This window comes from Nesoenas mayeri (assembly GCF_963082525.1).
Source record: "Nesoenas mayeri genome assembly, chromosome: Z".
In the NCBI taxonomy this organism is placed as follows: domain Eukaryota; kingdom Metazoa; phylum Chordata; class Aves; order Columbiformes; family Columbidae; genus Nesoenas; species Nesoenas mayeri.
The window spans coordinates 57,798,724-57,817,015 of NC_137542.1; positions in this window are offsets into that span (position 1 = coordinate 57,798,724).

Here is an 18,292-nt window from a genome sequence, read left to right on the forward strand (position 1 = left end):
AGGAAATAAGAAATGGTCTTCCATCTAAGCAGAGATCAAACTGTTCAAACTCTTCAAACATTATTTCAGTCTGAGTGGGACTTTTGGTCAAATACTTAAAACCAACTAAATATAGAGCTGTTATTTTAAATTGTGTAGACAAAGAAAATTAGTCCCCAACTATTGTTGGAGCCAATATTGTGTTTTCAAATTTGTGCAAAGGATAAACCGTACAAAACAAAAACTGAACATACTTATTTCTGACAGCTGGCAGTGTTAGTCATGAGCTGAAACCTATTTAGGAACTTAAAGATTGAAGACATCTGCTTATCTAGATGCCTTTTATGAATATTTTACAAGAAACAATGGACTAACAATTAAAACCTAGGCAGTTAAACTTTATTCATGTGTGCTGAAGCTTATTAATATAGAGTTGTAGTACTTTTGATAACTGATTTTGCTTTGTGGTGTAACTTGCACGTTTTGACCTCAAAAAATTAGACACGAAATGTACTTCAAACAGAGTCAAGAAAATGAAAAAAAATTGTTAAAAGTGTCCATGAATCACAAGAAAAGAGTTACACTGAATCTCAAAACTGTTGGAGACTCTAAAGCTGATACATTTTAATGGTTACATGTATATAGCTAGCTACAATACCTATAAGAGAAGGCAGGAACCAGCATACTTCTGGTGCAAACACTGACTTCAAGTATGAATACTTCACAGGGGCAGTGTGAATATTCATGTGATTTTTTAAAATTCCATTTTAAAATTATCTAAATGAAGAGCAGACAGGAAATATCCAAGCTAACAAATACAATTTCACTTTGGAATTTTAAATATCAAATACAACACGCTCTAGAAGATCAAAATCTAGAAGATCAAAATGCTGTCACATTGTGACAGCAGATTTTTAGTAAGTAATTTTTTGTAGAATATTTTCTTAAATTTTCTGTGTGAATGTGGTGATGTAAATTTTCTTCTATTTTGGATTCTCCCCTTTTTAAGTAGATGTAATGGGTTTTGCTTCTTTGTACCCTTTACTTTCAGATCCTCTCATGAAAGAACTTGGGTGAATTAAAGCAATGAAATAAAATAAAAAGCCTTAAAAAAGTGTTGAGGTAAAACCACAATCCTGAAAACTCAAAGCAGAAAAAAAGCACTTAACAGTTGCACATAAAGAAGATAATTAGAAAATAAGTATGCAGGTGTATTATTACCTTTGACCTTTCTACATATTTGAGTTTATCTGAGTATTATAATAAAGCTCAATTTTTAGAGGGATAAATGGGTATGACTTCATTAATTCCCAGGGAAATTTTCCTACCAACATACAGCGTATGTAAGGTATGAAAATTGGAATAGTTAGCTGAATTAAAAAAAAAAAAAACAAACCTGCAAACTATTACTGCCTGTCTTGCACATTGTAGAAGAAAATAAGAACTCCAGATAAACTTTGATTTAAAATTCTCAACTAGTAAACCCTATTACAACATGGTCATGAATGTCAGCAGAAAATTCAAGATTCCCGAGCCATTTTTAAATACAAAATTTGGAAGTTCAAATTGATGAGGAAAGCTGAAGTTACAGTGTCAGTCACTTTATATCATCCCAGATTTTGGCTTTACAAGCAGTTATATTAGGGCTGTAATTCAGCAAACAACTTTAGCGTATGCTTAGGTCTTCTTCACATAAAGGAGATTTAAGCATGAGGTTATGCTGTATATATAGATGCACATCGATTTTAAAACTTTGTCAAATTAGGATGACATGTTGAATTAGAACTAAATCATCATTATTCTCTAATGGTTTCCAAGATTTCATTTAAATTATATTTTTTCTGACTTACATTTTACAAATTATTTTTAGGATGGGTTGATTTTTCTAGTAGTCTGCTAGCAATAACAGTCTTTAATTGCACTGAATAGTAGATTTTCTGTTTTATTTATTTTACACATTTGAGATGAAAAATAAAAAGTCTGACTGGGCTAGAAATATTTTTTATGGTGTAAGACTGCTGTGTATTTATCCACATGCATTCTATGACTTTCAAAAAACTCTGCACAACCTATGCAAAATGATATGTAACATCAACCTGTTTCATACAGAGTAATATCTTTTTTTACTTTATTAGAAAAAAAAGATGACTATGTGTAAATATTTGGCACCTGAACTGCAGTAATTTATAGCACAGACTACTTCCATCTTTCATTTTTGTGATCTGTGTTCAGAAGGTATGTATAGGGGCATTGACAAAACTTTTTCAGAGCTATGGCTTTTTATAATGTTAGTAGATAATGTAAAGTTATATATTTGAGAGTGAGAAGGGAAGTAAGCCTCTAATATTTGCTCCTACTAGATGTCCTGTGTTTAGTATTAATTGTGTAAGAAAGGTTTCTGATCTTACAAACCCTAAACCTGGATTAAAAAACAAAAAAAATACAGTCCCAGTAAATGAGAAAAATATTTTTATTCCACAATGAAATCATAGCTTTAGTTAGCAGTATTAGAATTGACATTTATAACATATCATACTACCTTTTTGAGTTAGACTAAATAAATATAATATTTTCATCAATTATACATTTGGTTGTATGGCAGATGTGCTGATTATTCTTCCCTTGTCTGGAAAAAACCTTAAGGAAGTTGATACGGAGCTGAAACAGGCATAGAGACAAGTAAATTGCCAAATGTAAATTTTTTTGCCAGCAGCTTCCTTAGTCAAGCAAATCAAGTACCATTCTATCAGCACTAAAATCAGACAGCTTAAGACTCTGCTGCCATTTTAAAATTTTCCCTAAGCAAAGACACAGTAGTGGAAAATCCCCAGCTTGGAGGAGGGGATAGAGAAAAAGTAATCATTTACCTATCACCATGTGTGCCTGTAACCAGCACCAGCTTTCCAGGTACTCCAGCCCCCGGTTACAGAATTCAAGTGTGGAAAAGGATCAGAAAAACATGAAATAGAAGATTAGAAATGTGGGTTTGGGTTTTTTTTTTTTTTTTCATAAAAGCTCAGAACTGCAGCATAACTACCTCGTAGCCCTCAACAAACAAGATATTGTTAATTTTTGTGCAAGGAGGGAAACAATGAGGTTACTGTACATGCACCTTTCACTCCCCTCTGTGATGTAGTATTTGGTCCCTCTGAAACAGCTGAGACACAAAGAAAAGCTTTTGGACAAGCATCACTGAGTAAGGTCAGGGCATGACTGATCTCTGTGGCACATTACTGTGACCATGTAGTATAAATACTTAGAAGACCCATCTTGTTAATGCATTGGCTCATTTAGATGGAGGTCCATGCTCCTCTCATGTTCTGAGGCTCAGGTGGTTGCCTTAATCCCAGAGAGCAGAAAGCGATGCAATGCTACACTGAAGCCAAGGAGCGAGACTCCAAGCAGCGCCCATTTCACCACCCTACCCCAGCATTACAGTCCCTTCCCTGTTTTGTTGCTCTATATGTCATACAGGCACCTTCCTCATGTTTCCAAATGTGTAGTTTCCACCTGGTGAGATACTTCATGTCTTTTAGTCTCTGTGCTCTACTAAAATAGATATGATATTGAACAAAAGGGGATACCTTGAGGCAAAATTTCTCTTATCATCATGGTCTCCATTATTTCTGGAATTAAATCCCAATATGTATTTTCTTGAGAGACATTTTACTTCACTGGGTTTATCTTCACTGTGGAGTTCATTAGAATCATAAGGCACATCCCTCTCCATTCACTCAGAAATCTTAACTCTTCTTTCAGCTCAGGGTGAACTGGCTGAGAGCTGAAACCAGCACATCTCACCAGCAGCTGACACAGTTGTTCTGTGGAACAGTTAGTGGATCATTTCAATTTCCATTGCTAGGCCTTCTACCAGTAAGGGCATGAGATCTTCAGTGGTTCACTAGGAAGGATTGTGTCGAATGGTTTGGTTACCTGCAGTGCCAAGAACGTGGGGATTTCTTTCCAGAAGGGAAACTTCTATGCAAAGGAAGGTAGCAGCAGCACAAACAGAGCAGCTCAATGCTTCCAAGTCACAGCCAAACTCAGCTGAAGTAATTGGAGCCATCCATCAGTCTTCTGCTCTGCCGGGCCACCAGAAATCACTGCCTCAGTAGCAGGACTGTTGTTGGTTGCTGAATAGAACTGTTTTATTTTTTTCTTAGCTGCATTAGTCCATAGGCCACTGTATTAACACAGTCACTGACTCAAGTTTGCATTAACGCATGAACTCTGGACTGTGGTTGCTGTGTTCAAATACCAATTGGAGAATTCCTGCACAGCCTGGGCAGCTACAGTGGGGTGTTAGCCACAGCTGGTAAACCCCTTTGCAGCTTCCTCCAGCATACTTAGAGTAAAACCGCAACTGATTTCAGCTTTTGGTAGAGCACTGTAGTGACATGAGTCAGCTGTTCTATGGAACAGCTGTTTCATGAACAGTTCAGCCACCTTCATAGCAGGAATGGGCCAAAACAAAGATGGAGATAACTTTGTCAGCTTTCTTTATTCATTGGTTTGAGGCCCAAGGTAGGCAAGTTAACATGACAAGATAATCTCACTCTTTTAATCACCCTTAACAAGACAGACACAGGGACTGATCTTTTCAAAATATGGCTCCTATTAGCTGCATGAATTTGCAGGCTTGATTGCTGTCCTGAAGACAATATAAGAGCTAAAGAACTGCCAAGATTTATTCTTCAGGCATTTCAAGTTTTACATACACATGGGTACAGTTAGGTTACAGCCTTTGGAAAAGCAAAGTAATTAAAGTGGTACTGATCAGGTGCTTTCCAGGTAAACCCATCCCATTGTATGTTAAGTAGTGTGTTATAGGAAAAATAAAAGCGAAAACAACAACAACAAAAACAAACATGAAAAACAAAACAACAATGACACACACCAAAAAAAAAAAAAAAAAAAAAAGAACCATCAGTAAGCCTGACTTATTACCAGAAGTTGCTGTTTGCTGTTTGCTGTTAGCCATTTCTAAGCGATTTATCAGATCACATTTCCTTCCTTCACAGCATCTCCTTTATGAGGAAAGGCTGAGGGAGCTGGGTTTCTTTAGTTTGGAGAAGAGGAGACTGGGGGGTGACCTCATTAATGTTTATAAATATATAAAGAGTGAGTGTCACAAAGATGAAGACAGGCTCTTCTTGGTGACAACCAATGGTAGGACAAGGGGTAATGGGTTCAAACTGGAACACAAGAGGTTCCACTTAAATTTGAGAAGAAACTTCTTCTCAGTGAGGGTGACAGACACTGGAACAGGCTGCCCAGGGAGGTTGTGGAGTCTCCTTCTCTGGAGACATTCAAAACGTGCCTGGACACCTTCCTGTGTAACCTCACCTGAGTGTTCCTGCTCCGGCTGGGGGATTGGACTCGATGATCTTTGGAGGTCCCTTCCAAGCCCTGACATTCTGTGATTCCCATCACCTCAGTAAATTTAGTCTTACTGATTGGTATGACTATTTAGTTAGTTAATGGCAGAGTGTAAATAAATGAGCACGAGACAGGCTTTGCATCTTTCTCTTTTTCTGATGTGTGTTATGCAGTAGATTCTATTATCAATCAGAGAAGAAATACTTTCCTAAGTTTCTCGGGCATAACCCACAGAGATGTCCTATATAACAAGCAGTGATACAGAAGTCACATAGAAAAAGAGAGAAATGCTTTGTCAGTTTAAGGGTACAAAACAGAATGGCATAAAAAATAGATCAGGTCAGATAAAAGAAGTGTAGTTACTTAAACTTCAACAGTTGATCTAGGAATAATATTAAGTAGGTATTAGAATTCCTAATTCTCAGCTGCAAATTCTTTAAGTTCAATATCTATTTAGATCCTGCAATAACATGTACTAGTCATTTGATATATACACTGACTTCAACAATAAGCTTGAATAAGTCACTATGTGGCATCTTCTGACCTCCATAGTCAGGAAGACAAGTAATCAGCCAATCAATTAAAATTGTTTATTGCTCCTTTGATCTGCAAAGTGTCAATATGCTTCAAAATATATGTAAACTTTTCTGACTGGAAGGAGATATCTCCCTGTCTTCACAGATTTGAGCCCCAAAACAGGTAGGTTAAGTAGGGAATCCCTTCAGTTATGAAAAGACAATCCCACAGTGTATTACAAACTAACATTTGTTACATTTGTGTATGTGCTTGAACAGGAAAAACCGTCACAGGGCTTTTACTTTGAATGAGCTCACTCTATGTGATTGATGTTGTGCCTTCTTATATTTAACCACACGAATCAAGATTTTTCACTATTTGAGGCAGCACAAATAAAACATTGTTTCTAGTAATGTATATTCTACCACAATACAGCTGTATCAACAGTCTTGTATTTCTTTGTTTCTCTATCTTTCACTGGAGAACACAATTACAGAAAAACATGGTGTTATAGATACCCGGGACCCTGGGCAGTAGAAGGCCACAAATCAATACATTAAGCCAGTAGCAGCTAGAAGGAGAACTGAGGTTGCAAATTCCCGGTTCTCAGCAATATAAAGTAGTAAAAGAACGTTATTGAAAAATACACTTTTTGGAGTTAAATTTATATGGAGGTCATGTACCCAAAGTTATGCAATAATCTTATTGTGAAACAGTGAATGATCCTGAATTCAAGCAAGACTTATGAGTAGCAGAAGCATGTAAATTTGGCATCAGTTTCTTCCTGTTGTTCAAATATTTATATTTGAAAAATAATCAGTAGGCTAGAAGGAAACAGGAAAACATTGAAGATGTTACCTTGGCTCTCTTTATCACTGACATTCTCTGGAATAAACAAAGACACTGGAACTACTGATATTATCAAGGAATATATATCATTCACATTTATTAAGTACATTCAGCTTTTTAGTTAAACTTGGGCAATACTCACAGGTAACACTGATTCTCTTTAGAGGAACCTGAGTTTATAGGTAGCATTTAGAACCCAATAAATTTGATTAAATGTGAATGACAGAGGAATGATTAAATGAATAGGAAAAAAAATAGTACAGTGAAAGTAGCACAAATGTAAAACTAGTGAAATAGTAACAGTAGGAGAGGTGCATATGAAATCACATTAAAAATAGCAAAAGGAGGGAATTCTTTAATGAATGAGGTTTTCTAAACGTGTGTAAACCTAGGTTGTAGAGCTTTGTCAGAGAACATAAATAGTTGTACTTCACAATTAACTGATCAATTTTGGTGCCTGTTGATGTCAGAGGGGATTTCTTCAGTGATACCTGAGAGACTTGGACCATTCCCTAAAAGTTAAAACTGACAAATAAAATGGATGGTGTGTATTAATGAATGGCAGAGCATAAAGGGATGAGTGTGGTAACAATCTTTTAATATGAATGAAACACTGCTTAGCAGATGTTATAACATATACTTAGAGCAGGTGTTCTATAATACTTCTTTTCCTAATGATTAATGATTTTACTAATATCAAACCACTTCGCAGTTACTACTTAATGTGATTATGGAGACAACTGAACATTCTTTCCACTTCATATGTGGGATACTGAGACAGGAAGCTGATTCATCAGTGAAGGCCAAGAAGAAACGTCAGAGAGGAGCAGAACATAAAATTGTTTAATTCTCTACAGAAATCTCACTCCACAGGAGTGAGCGAACAAATAAAAATATCCCTCCTTTATGTCTCTTTGAGTTTGCATCTTTTCTTGCCCCTCCATACCCATGGGTATCTTTCATGTAAAGCTGTTCACCTTGCCAACTTCCAAACAGGAAAAAAAAATACTGGGTTAAATGATACCATTGACTACACAACAGTTCAGTAAGGAGGAAAAGAAGGCCTTTGACACTGTCTCCCATCATATACTCCTGCAAAAGCTGGTAGCCCGTGGCTTGGACAAGTGCACTCTACGCTGGGTTAAGAACTGGCTGGAGGGCCGGGCCCAGAGAGTGCTGGTGAATGGGGCTGCATCCAGCTGGCAGCCAGTCACTAGTGGTGTTCCCCAGGGGTCAGTGTTGGGTCCAGTCCTGTTTAACATCTTTATTGACCATTTAGATGAGGGGATTGAGACCATCAGCAGCAAATTTGCTGATGACACCAAGTTGAGAGGGAGTGTCAACCTGCTGGAAGGCAGGAGGGCTCTGCAGAGGGATCTGGATAGACTGGAAAAATGGGCTGATTCCAATGGGATGAAGTTCAATAAGGCCAAATGCCAGGTGCTGCACTTCGGTCACAACAACCCCCTGCAGCGCTACAGGCTGGGCGCAGAGTGGCTGGAGAGCAGTCAGACAGAAAGGGACCTGGGGGTACTAATTGACAGGAAGCTCAACATGAGCAATCAGTGTGCCCAGGTGGCCAAGAAGGCCAACGGTATCCTGTCCTGTATCAAAAATAGCGTGGTCAGCAGGACAAGGGAAGTGATCCTTCCCCTGTACTCTGCATTGGTGAGGCCACACCTGGAGTATTGTGTTCAGTTCTGGGCCCCTCAGTTCAGGAAAGACATTGAAGTGCTGGAGCGGGTCCAGAGAAGAGCAACACGACTGGTGAAGGGACTTGAACATAAGACCTATGGGGAGAGGCTGAGGGAGCTGGGGTTGTTTAGTCTGGAGAAGAGGAGGCTCAGAGGTGACCTCATCACTCTCTGTAACTACCTGAAGGGAAGTTATAGCCAGGTGGGGATTGGTCTCTTCTCCCAGGCAGTCAGCAATAGAACAAGGGGGCACAGGCTTAAACTCTGCCAGGGGAAATTTAGGCTGGATATTAGAAAGAAATTCTTTACAGAGAGAGTGGTCAGGCATTGGAACAGCCTGCCCAGGGAGGTGGTGGACTCACCGTCCCTGGAGATTTTTAAACTGAGATTGGACATGGCACTTAGTGCCATGATCTAGTAAACAGACTAGAGTTGGACCAAGGGTTGAACTCGATGATCTCTGAGGTCTTTTCCAACCCAGTCAATTCTGTGATTCTGTGATTCTGTGATTCTGCTCTGTCTCAGTTGTGCGGCAGAACGTCTTGTTTCCTGTGAAAACCACTGTGCTGTTGTGCAGTGCTGCACGTTCTCCTGAAAAGGCTCTGTGCCCTTCTGGGAGGCTGCGATACACTTCCATCACACCACGAGTCAAGGCCACCTTTCCAGATTTACTCTTCTCCTTTCACTTTTGACCTACAGAGGCATGCAATTGTCTTTAAAGCTAAAAATCAAATGTTAAGGGGAGAAGATACTGAAGATACTTTTTAAAATCTCGGAATATTTGAACAGTTACTCCCTGTTTTTTTCTTTTAGGCAGTGGGAGCTAGCAATACTAGTTGGACTTCCCTTGCTCACACCAATTGGAAGGAAGGTGCAGGCTGTGGTAGTTTATTGTCTGTCTGGGAAGCTGCTAATTCTTTTTTGCTTTTTCTTGTGGTCTTGACTGTCCAGGTTATCTGTGTTAGGGCAAACCCAGTATCATTTGTATTTATAGGCAATCCCCTTTCAATGGGAAGAAGATAACAGTTGATGAGATTACAGCATAGATGAAGAAAGTAATTTTGGATGAGAATGCATTTGAAAAGAAATGCTTCTCTTGCTATGGAAATGTTTCAGATCATTAACATTGATTGGAAAGGAAATACAGCTATGAAAGGAAATACAGATACAGGTTTATCTGTGTGAACTACCATACTCTAAAGGCACTAAAGAAAATTCTAAACAAGCAAATTCATGTAATTAAAACAGCTTAGCCATAGCACAGATCTTTGCTGTTGTTGCCACCTCACTGTAATATACTGGCAAGGCACCATGACATTCCATGTGGACACTCAGAACAGGTTCACAAGGCCAGGGGTTGGCTGTTACTCTTGAAGAAGTTGAATGTTGCACTGACTGTCAGAGGGTAATGAAGATTCATAGAACAGTAACAACAGTTTCTTTTTTTCTATTTAAGAAATCCTAACTACAAACTATGATGTTGGAAAGGTAGTCAGCAGAGATGGGGAAAGGAAAAAAAAAAATAGGAGATTCTCCTATAGCTGTGAAAGCATTCATTTAAATGTGGTATGAAGAACGGTACAAAGGATAAAAGGATACCTTTGGAATACAAGTGTTTAATAGAAAACTGGAAAGTTAATATAATTTAGGCTTTTAATAAGGTGGCTTAGATGATTCCATGTCTGAAAGTATTAGAAGCCATAGTACTTCCCATCATAGAGCTAGCTCTGCTTCAATACTTGTGACTCTGCTTATGATGTCTTTGGTTAGCATTTCCTTTGCCTTGAGGAAAGCTCAACAGTTGAGCTTTCAACTAATACTATGACAGATTGTGAGATACCAAATCCCTGTTTTTCTTACCATTCGTTACACTGCTTACTTTAGTCTTCTGATGATAAATATATCCACAGGCTCACCCTTGTACAACTCACTGCTGCATAACATGTGGTATTTGTTCTGTATGGTCTTCCTGACTAACAGTTGTGACTTTTCCGTAACGTAGCTGTGAACAGAGAGCACATATTTACAGCAGGTGCACACTCCTAGATGGAGCTCTTTCTTTAATTTGGGTTTGCAATGTTGTGTCCAGATGTGACATCGATTAGTCCAGCTTACTTCCTTTGAAGAAGTAAGCCTTTGAGTTCTGAGTACAGATGCACTTCTGCCTCAGAGGAGAGGTGAAAAAGCACAGAGGATGAACCAGGCAAGGAAAAGCTCATATTCTGCTCTCATCGAGGAACCGAAGCTGTTAGCCACAAAAGAGGAGTGGTATGCACACCTAAAGAGACGTAGTGAAAGGGTACAATTTATTTCAACCAGGGAGATGCAGAAAGTACCTGCTTGTGTTCTTAACGGGGTTCTGCATGCATTATTTTCAAAAAGTTATGCGTGATAAACCTTTGGGAATCCTAAATCCTATTTATTTCTTTGGAACCCTTGCCACTTGATGGAGTACGAATTCAGGGCTTTTAGATTATGTGACTTTGTTCTCCGTTGGATTGAAAGTAGACTGAAGCAGTAGTGCTTAGTAGTTGGATTTCAATCCCTGTCCTTGACCTGTCTCCTTTGCTTGTAAACCTGTAGTTTTCATTCGTCATGTCTTGAATTGTTTTTCTCCAAATCCTTTCTTTATTTCAGCACCCTCTTGTTGTTCCTTTCCCTATAGGTGAATCACTTTCGAGGAGGAATGTTTGTGCAGGTGGTTTCATCAGTTGTTTTGTCTCCCTTACCTCTTCCCAATCCACCTTGTTGTTTTACCCTTTTACCTAATTATTATCAGGGTATGCTCAGGTCTTTAGTGGAATTCACCTTATAAATGAAGTCAGGAAATAAATAGTTACAAAATCATAGTATCAGAGGATCCATGTTTTGATTTGAAGCAGAAATAGTTTCTTTACGAGGAAAGACATTTTTTTACTAGCATGTTACTATTCTTGACATCCTGTAGGGAAGTTACACAGCTTCCCAAATTAAAAGAAGTCCAATATTTCATAAAATGCTTCACACAAGTCTAAATCTAGGACTTTATAGAAACCAGATCCTGTTTCAAGGCTGTTATTTTTAGACATATATAAGATAAATGGTTTGTTATTCTGTCCATGAAAGTATAAGAGGCAGGTGCTACCCCATAATACCTCAATGCGGAATTTGTTCCTGCCTCTTGTAAATGCACATGTGATTTATGCTTGGGTCATAGAATGTATCCCTTATTTATTTATCAGTTTATATAATGTATTATTCCTGTATATAGTATCTTCTACACTCTTATTACTATATTGCTAAAAATATGTCTTGTGGCAGAGAGTGCTGTTAGTCCACCCTGGAATGAACATTTTTGCTCAGTTTTAAGTTTTTTATTTGTTCAGTTTCAGGATTAGCTGCTGTTACCTGAGCTGAGCTTCCTGCCGGAACACTCAGCTCTCTATTATACAGAGAGGTAGGTATTCTTTTGACTCAGGACCTTTTCCCATTTGGTTGAATAGTCAATTGACTGGCTGAACTGCCAGTTGCACAATAGGGTATAACACTGGCCAGTTCTCATTTCTCACTAGTTTTACACAAGCAAATGAACTCCATCATTGTTTTCAATGAAGTTAAGTGCAGTTACAGGGAAGCAAAGGGGCAGGGAGGGAGGGGGTGGGAACCACAGTTACATGTTTTACAATGCTGTCTTTTTATTTATCCTCAGTAACTGTGTTTTTTATTATTTGCATTTCTCTGGCAACTTATCTCCAGCCATACTGAGGAACTCTGCAATGACTCTTAATGAATTAAACTGTTCTGGACTATAGTGAAATCTGACAATATCCACTATTCTTATTATTATCTCAGTTTAACCAAAAAAGGAAATGGATAAAACATCTGGGATGAGAAGAGACAAAACTACTTGCCTTTCCATGCTGAACTTGTTCTGCTTCATTTCCTCTGAAAAGAATATAAATGCTTCTCTCTTTCTCCCTGATTTTCTTTTCACTTGCTGATATGTTACACAAAATCCCAAACAAACTCTCAATCCCCACATTTGCCATCAGTCCCAGTGACTCACTTCAGGCTTCCAGAATTTGTATTCTCTCTAACCTTGAACAGCAGCTTTTGCTTCCAGCCCTCGCTTTGTGTATTATCCTCCTTGGCTCTCTGATTTTCCTGGAATAAAGGATAACAAAAAGCCACCATTTGCAACTTAGTTCCTGTTTGTGTTTTTCTAATGATGAAAAACTCACCTGATAAGTTCACAGATTCCACTGTAGCAATGTTAATTACAGTAATTTTAATATACTGTATGACAAACTACCACATAAAAATATATTCATGCAGAGCTACTTCATTTAGGGTCTTGTTTACTCTAAAACACTATGAACTGCCAACTGTGAGTTGTTAGCTACTTGGTCAACTATGAACAAAGTAATATAAAGATGTTGACACTAAAACCAAAACAAAAATAAATTACTCATTGATGGGGAGATTATATCAGCACAGTAGCTATTGTGGGACTTGATGATGTTTCTCTGCTCAGTAAAAGTTTATCCAGAGCAGCAAAATCAGACTTGTGACCTCTCTGTGTCGGCAAAGTCCACCAGCCACTGCAGGATGTGGACAGTGACCTTTCTCTCCTTTGTGCTGAACATTAAGAAACCCTTCAGAGACAGGCAGAGCAGCTGGACTTAAAAGTTGCCACTCCTGTGGTAGCCCTGGCATTTGCATGTTGGGGTCTGCAAAGGAGGGAAGACCTCTTGTGTTTAGTGCCTGCTGATGTGGTACAGCACTGACTGAAATTCAGTTTCCCCTTTCTGGGACCTGCCTGTTTGTTCACTGTACACACTGCCATAGCATACAATGCTGTGTGGCTGTTGCATGTCCTCTGGTGGGATCTGGAGCCTTCAAAGGGGCAGTTGATGGCTCTTTAGCACCTTCTCTGCCCCACTGTGCCTGTCCCCACATACACCGTCAGAGGGTGGTACCAAGGTGCTGTCAGTCACATCCTCCCCTGCACCGGGGCAGGGTGACTTCACCTCCACCAGCTGAGGGGCAAGGGGGATGGGACCCTCGGTTGATTGACAGGGCCCTCAACCGGACCCTGAGTCAATTGACAGGGCCCTCAACAAAGGAGGTGCCAAGAGTGGCTGAAAAGCTTCTGGACAATTTATAATGACCACAGCCAGACCTGACCAGGCTATAAAATGGGGTCCCCACTGAAGAACCACTTGGAGTGGTCTTCTCGGAGCAGCGGGTCTGTGAACTGGAGCCCGCCCCTTAGACTGGGACACCGTCTAAGGAGACTTCCTGGGATTGAGTGCACCTCACCTCCTTGTTTGCTGAGTGGTTGTCTTTCTCTGCTGGTTATATCCTTGAGCGAGCCCTCACCTAACCCAGGTGAGGGATTATTTCTTCTGTGTACCCTCGAGTGAGAAGCCTCTGGTTTTGTTGCTTGTGAGTGAATCCGTGCACACTGAGGAGCCTCATTATTTTTATGTGGTCATACCCCAATAATCTCCTCAACTGGTCTCTGAATCTGTGCTCAACTGTTGTTGAGCACTAAAGAATTTGTATAAACCCCATTTCTAGCCGGTTTATTTGCTATACTTTTCTGACTAGAATAAAGTCTGGTTTGGAACTTGTTTTTTGCCTAAATTGACTTTTGGGGTGCCTCTCTGACAAACGCACTCTTGAAATTACCCCCAAAAGGGAAGGAAATGGAGGGATATAATTATTTATCAGTTACTATGTGTGAAATACTACACTTCCATTCCACAGGGCTTGTCCACGCTGTTTTCAGAATTTCACTTGACTTAGGCTTAAACAGACCACATTTTACTTTGAGTATCAGCTTCATATGAACTCCAAAGGGTTCAGACTCTAAAAATATGGAAATATGAATTCCATATTAGGAAATCTAGTCCACAGGATAAGCCTGGGGAATTTAATGCTGCAGGGAGTCATCAAAAAACAGTGTCTGGATTGTGTATATACGTTTTATTTTTAAAGGACTAGGTAAATAAACTCTATTTAAGCAAGGTAAAAAAGGAAATAAATAACATCTCATGTTTCACATCACAAAGCAGCCTGGTTACCTGCTGCAAGGAAGTAGAGTTTAATAAATTTAAGAGAATTTAATAAGGTTTTGAACTGGTTCTTGTTGAAATCAAAAGTATTTCTCCAGCTTTAATAGAACTTATATGGTTCTGGCTCTTAGATGCCTCAGACCCAAATTTCTATTTCTGTGGAGCATCAGCAGTTGACCATGGCTAGCTAGTTGATTTCATGTATTATATTAACAACAAACGAATCTAGTGCTTTTAAAAAATTACTAAGGAATCACCTTTGAAGTGGAGAAGTGTTTTGCCACCACTCTTGGAAAAATACTGTTTCATTTACTTGGCTGTTTTGTAGTTTTCTGAAATTGAGACTTTTTTTTTAATACCCAGATTTTGAAACGTGGAATTAGATTTGGTCAAGGGCACTATATATTTTTGGCTTGATCGTATTCAAGCTTGACTTAATTGCACCGTTACAAAGGGACCTTATGGCTTATTCCTTTTCCACTACATGAGTAAATGAGGACTGAGTTGAAGAATACATCTGCCTACTTATCATGGGAGCAGTACTACCTATAGCATATTTGAATAACTGAAGTAATACAACTCTTGTACTCAGAAGAGGACTAAGGAATTTCCTCTGAATGTTTTAAGAAGCAAAAGAAGTGAGAAGAGATTGTTCTGCATCTGCTAAAAACTAAGGAGCCCTGACAGCTGGAGCAGCTTTTGCTATTCATTGACTTACAGAATAATAGGTTATATTGCTAAAAGGGGTCATCCTGAACATTTCATGATCTCTTGCATAGCACAGGGAAAGAATTTAACTTATTCTTGCCCTGTGATTCAGGAAGTCGCTTTGTATTTGCAAAGCACCAAAAAAAAAATCAAATAAAAATGCGGTACTATGACACTACAAAACAATTGAATTATTCTTATAGTTCAGTCATTTAATGTGCAAAGAATCAGAAAACAATTGATAATAAATGCTAGTTTTGCCTGAAGTCTGAAGTAATCATCAAAAGTCTCTGTTCTACTGCATGATGATCTGCTGACGGCTCTTGGCAGCCAAGTTGTATGGAAACCCTCACAGGACCACAGAGGGCACTATTCTATCCTTGTTCCAAAATATACGAAGGGTGCAATGGTCTTTATATTGATCACTGTGGTTCTCTTCGGGAATTGCTCCTCTGACATAACGAAGTGGTGAAATATATTTTTTTCTGTCAAATTCATCCATTTGATCTTGTCCTGACAGATAAGTGAGGGCTTGTACTCTGCATATTCTTGTCCTTAAGATTTATTTTCAAGGCATAATTATATTAGTAGGATAGCCACACTCACTATTAATCAGCATTATTTTATTTGAAGCTAAATGAAACCTTGTTGACCCTTAGCATTTACTCAAACGGGTATGTATAATTCTAAGACACTCATCTAACTCAGGCATGCAGCTGCCTTTCTCTTTCCTCTTGAATTCTTTCAGTCAGCTCAGGAAACAATTATTTTCTAGCAGTAGGTTATATAAGTAGAAACAGAAACACTCACTGAAGCTTTAAGAAGGCATTTCCCAGTTGTGCGAAGTGTGCAAAAATACCTGAGGAAGCTTTAACCTGTAGAGGAGTGAAATATATTAATCTATGCAGAAATACGTATTCCTGCAACTGTAAAACTTCCCTACACCTCAGTTATTAAGGGCTCATTCTGTTGTTTTGCACTATGCTACAGAATACAATGCATGTAATACCCCTCACCAGTATTAAAACCTCTGCAGAACACATGATCTGCCTGTGTTCTTTAGATAAGCAAACCTTAGGACAGACATTGCGTTTCATTAAAAATGAAACAGTACATTTATAATTGATTTTCAGAAGCAGTATCTGAAGATAAGGATTATCTGTGAAACTTTCCATTAGCAGCGAAATATATGACTCATATGCTTCTTACACGGTCCCCCACAATATACATCTCTCTAAACTGGAGAGATATGGATTTGACGGGTGGACCGTTTGGTGGATAAGGGATTGGCTTGCAGCCCAGGATGCCGATCGTATCTTGGCCTGCATCAAAAGCAGCGTGTCCAGCAGGTCGAGGGAAGTGATTCTGTCCCTCTGCTCCACTCTGATGAGACCCCACCTGGAGTCCTGTGTCCAGCTCTGGAGCCCTCAGCACAGGAAAGACATGGACCTGTTGGAGAGGGGCCAGAGGAGCCACAGAAATGATCAGAGGGTTGGGACAGCTCTGCTGTGAGTACAGGCTGAGAGAGTTGGGGTTGTTCAGCCTGGAGAAGAGAAGGCTCCAGGGAGACCTTATTGCAGCCTTGCAGTACTTAAAAGGGGCCTCTAAGAAAGATGGAGACAGACTTTTTATTTTAGTAGAGCCTGTAGCAATAGGACAAGGGGTTATGGTTTTAAACTAAAAGAGGAGAGATTCAGGCTGGACATGAGGAAGAAATTTTTTATAATGAGGGTGGTGAAACACTGGCCCAGGTTGCCCAGAGAGGTGGTAGATGCCCCATCTCTGGAGACATTCAAGGTCAGGCTGGATGGGGCTCTGAGCAACCTGATCTAGTTGAAGATGTCCCTGCTCATTGCAGGGGAGTTGGACTAGGTGACCTTTGAAGGTCCCCTCCAACCCAAACTGTTCTATTATTCTACGATTCTTTGAAGATGGAAAGTGCCACTGTTAATAAAACTAAAAGTTAATTTGCTGAGCCACTCATTTCTGATTTCCAGGATGCCTAAGGAAGGTGGATAACCTGGAATGAATGCTTTATTTCAGAACACATTTTGGCTGGTTTTGGCTTTAGAAATGTACGTAGTTGAAAAAGACACATCTGAAAATAGAAGCGGTTTAATAACAAAAAGTGTGCTTTGTTTGTCATCTCATTTTCAAAGTATTAATTTTTATTAGACTTACCACTATCATCGATCAGCTAGTAGAACTTATATTCACTTCACTCAGCTTTGGAAATGTCTTATTGAATCTTGATAGGGTATGCGAACTGAGGAGTGGTGATTAACAGCTTAAGTGTTCCAGGGATGTTCTAGGACACAAACATTTTAGAGTAAAAGCATTTTTGCAGTTAAGTTGATAAACAAAAAAATACCACAATCACTCAAGATAAAGGTTGCAGAGTTCATATCACAGAATCCAGGAAAAGAAAATATGGTCTTTCTAACACCACCACTACTACAACTGATCTTTACTTTCTGTTCCTGTTTCCCTGGTGAAATATATAGATTACTACCTTTGTACACCTTGTTTAATAAATTCCAAAACCCAGTTAATATAGCCACTTTTACTTACTGATGAAGCATAGATGTTGTTGTTTTTCTAACATAAACTTCACAGCCTTAAGGCTAAATGGCTTCTACGTTCTACACCATTTTGAAGTTAAAGGTTGCCTAAGTAAAAGAGTTTGAAATTATGTGGTTAATAATGATAGTATTTAAACAGTTCAAATTATGTGTGAAAGTGTCTGTTCTGTACTAAGATCACTGAAGGAGGAGTTACAGGATTTTTCACTCTGGAGTGGTTCAGATTTTCCAGACTAGAGTAAGGGGACATAACTGATTTGCTTTTCATAGGGAAAATTTTGTTTCAATTCATTTTTTTTTAAATAGCATAGCTTGTCCAAAGACTTCATCCCTGGCCTTTAGTATTAGTGTTCCATTTGAAAATCATCTGAGAAAGCCTTCAGAAGTATTATCTGGGTGAGAAGGCACAAACCTACTGCAAACAGTGTTTTCACTTTAAGACACATTCTTCATAATATTTGTTATTAAACGTAAGTGGCCTGTTAAATTTGTGAAGTTTCTGCTACTCAAAAACAACTTGACATAA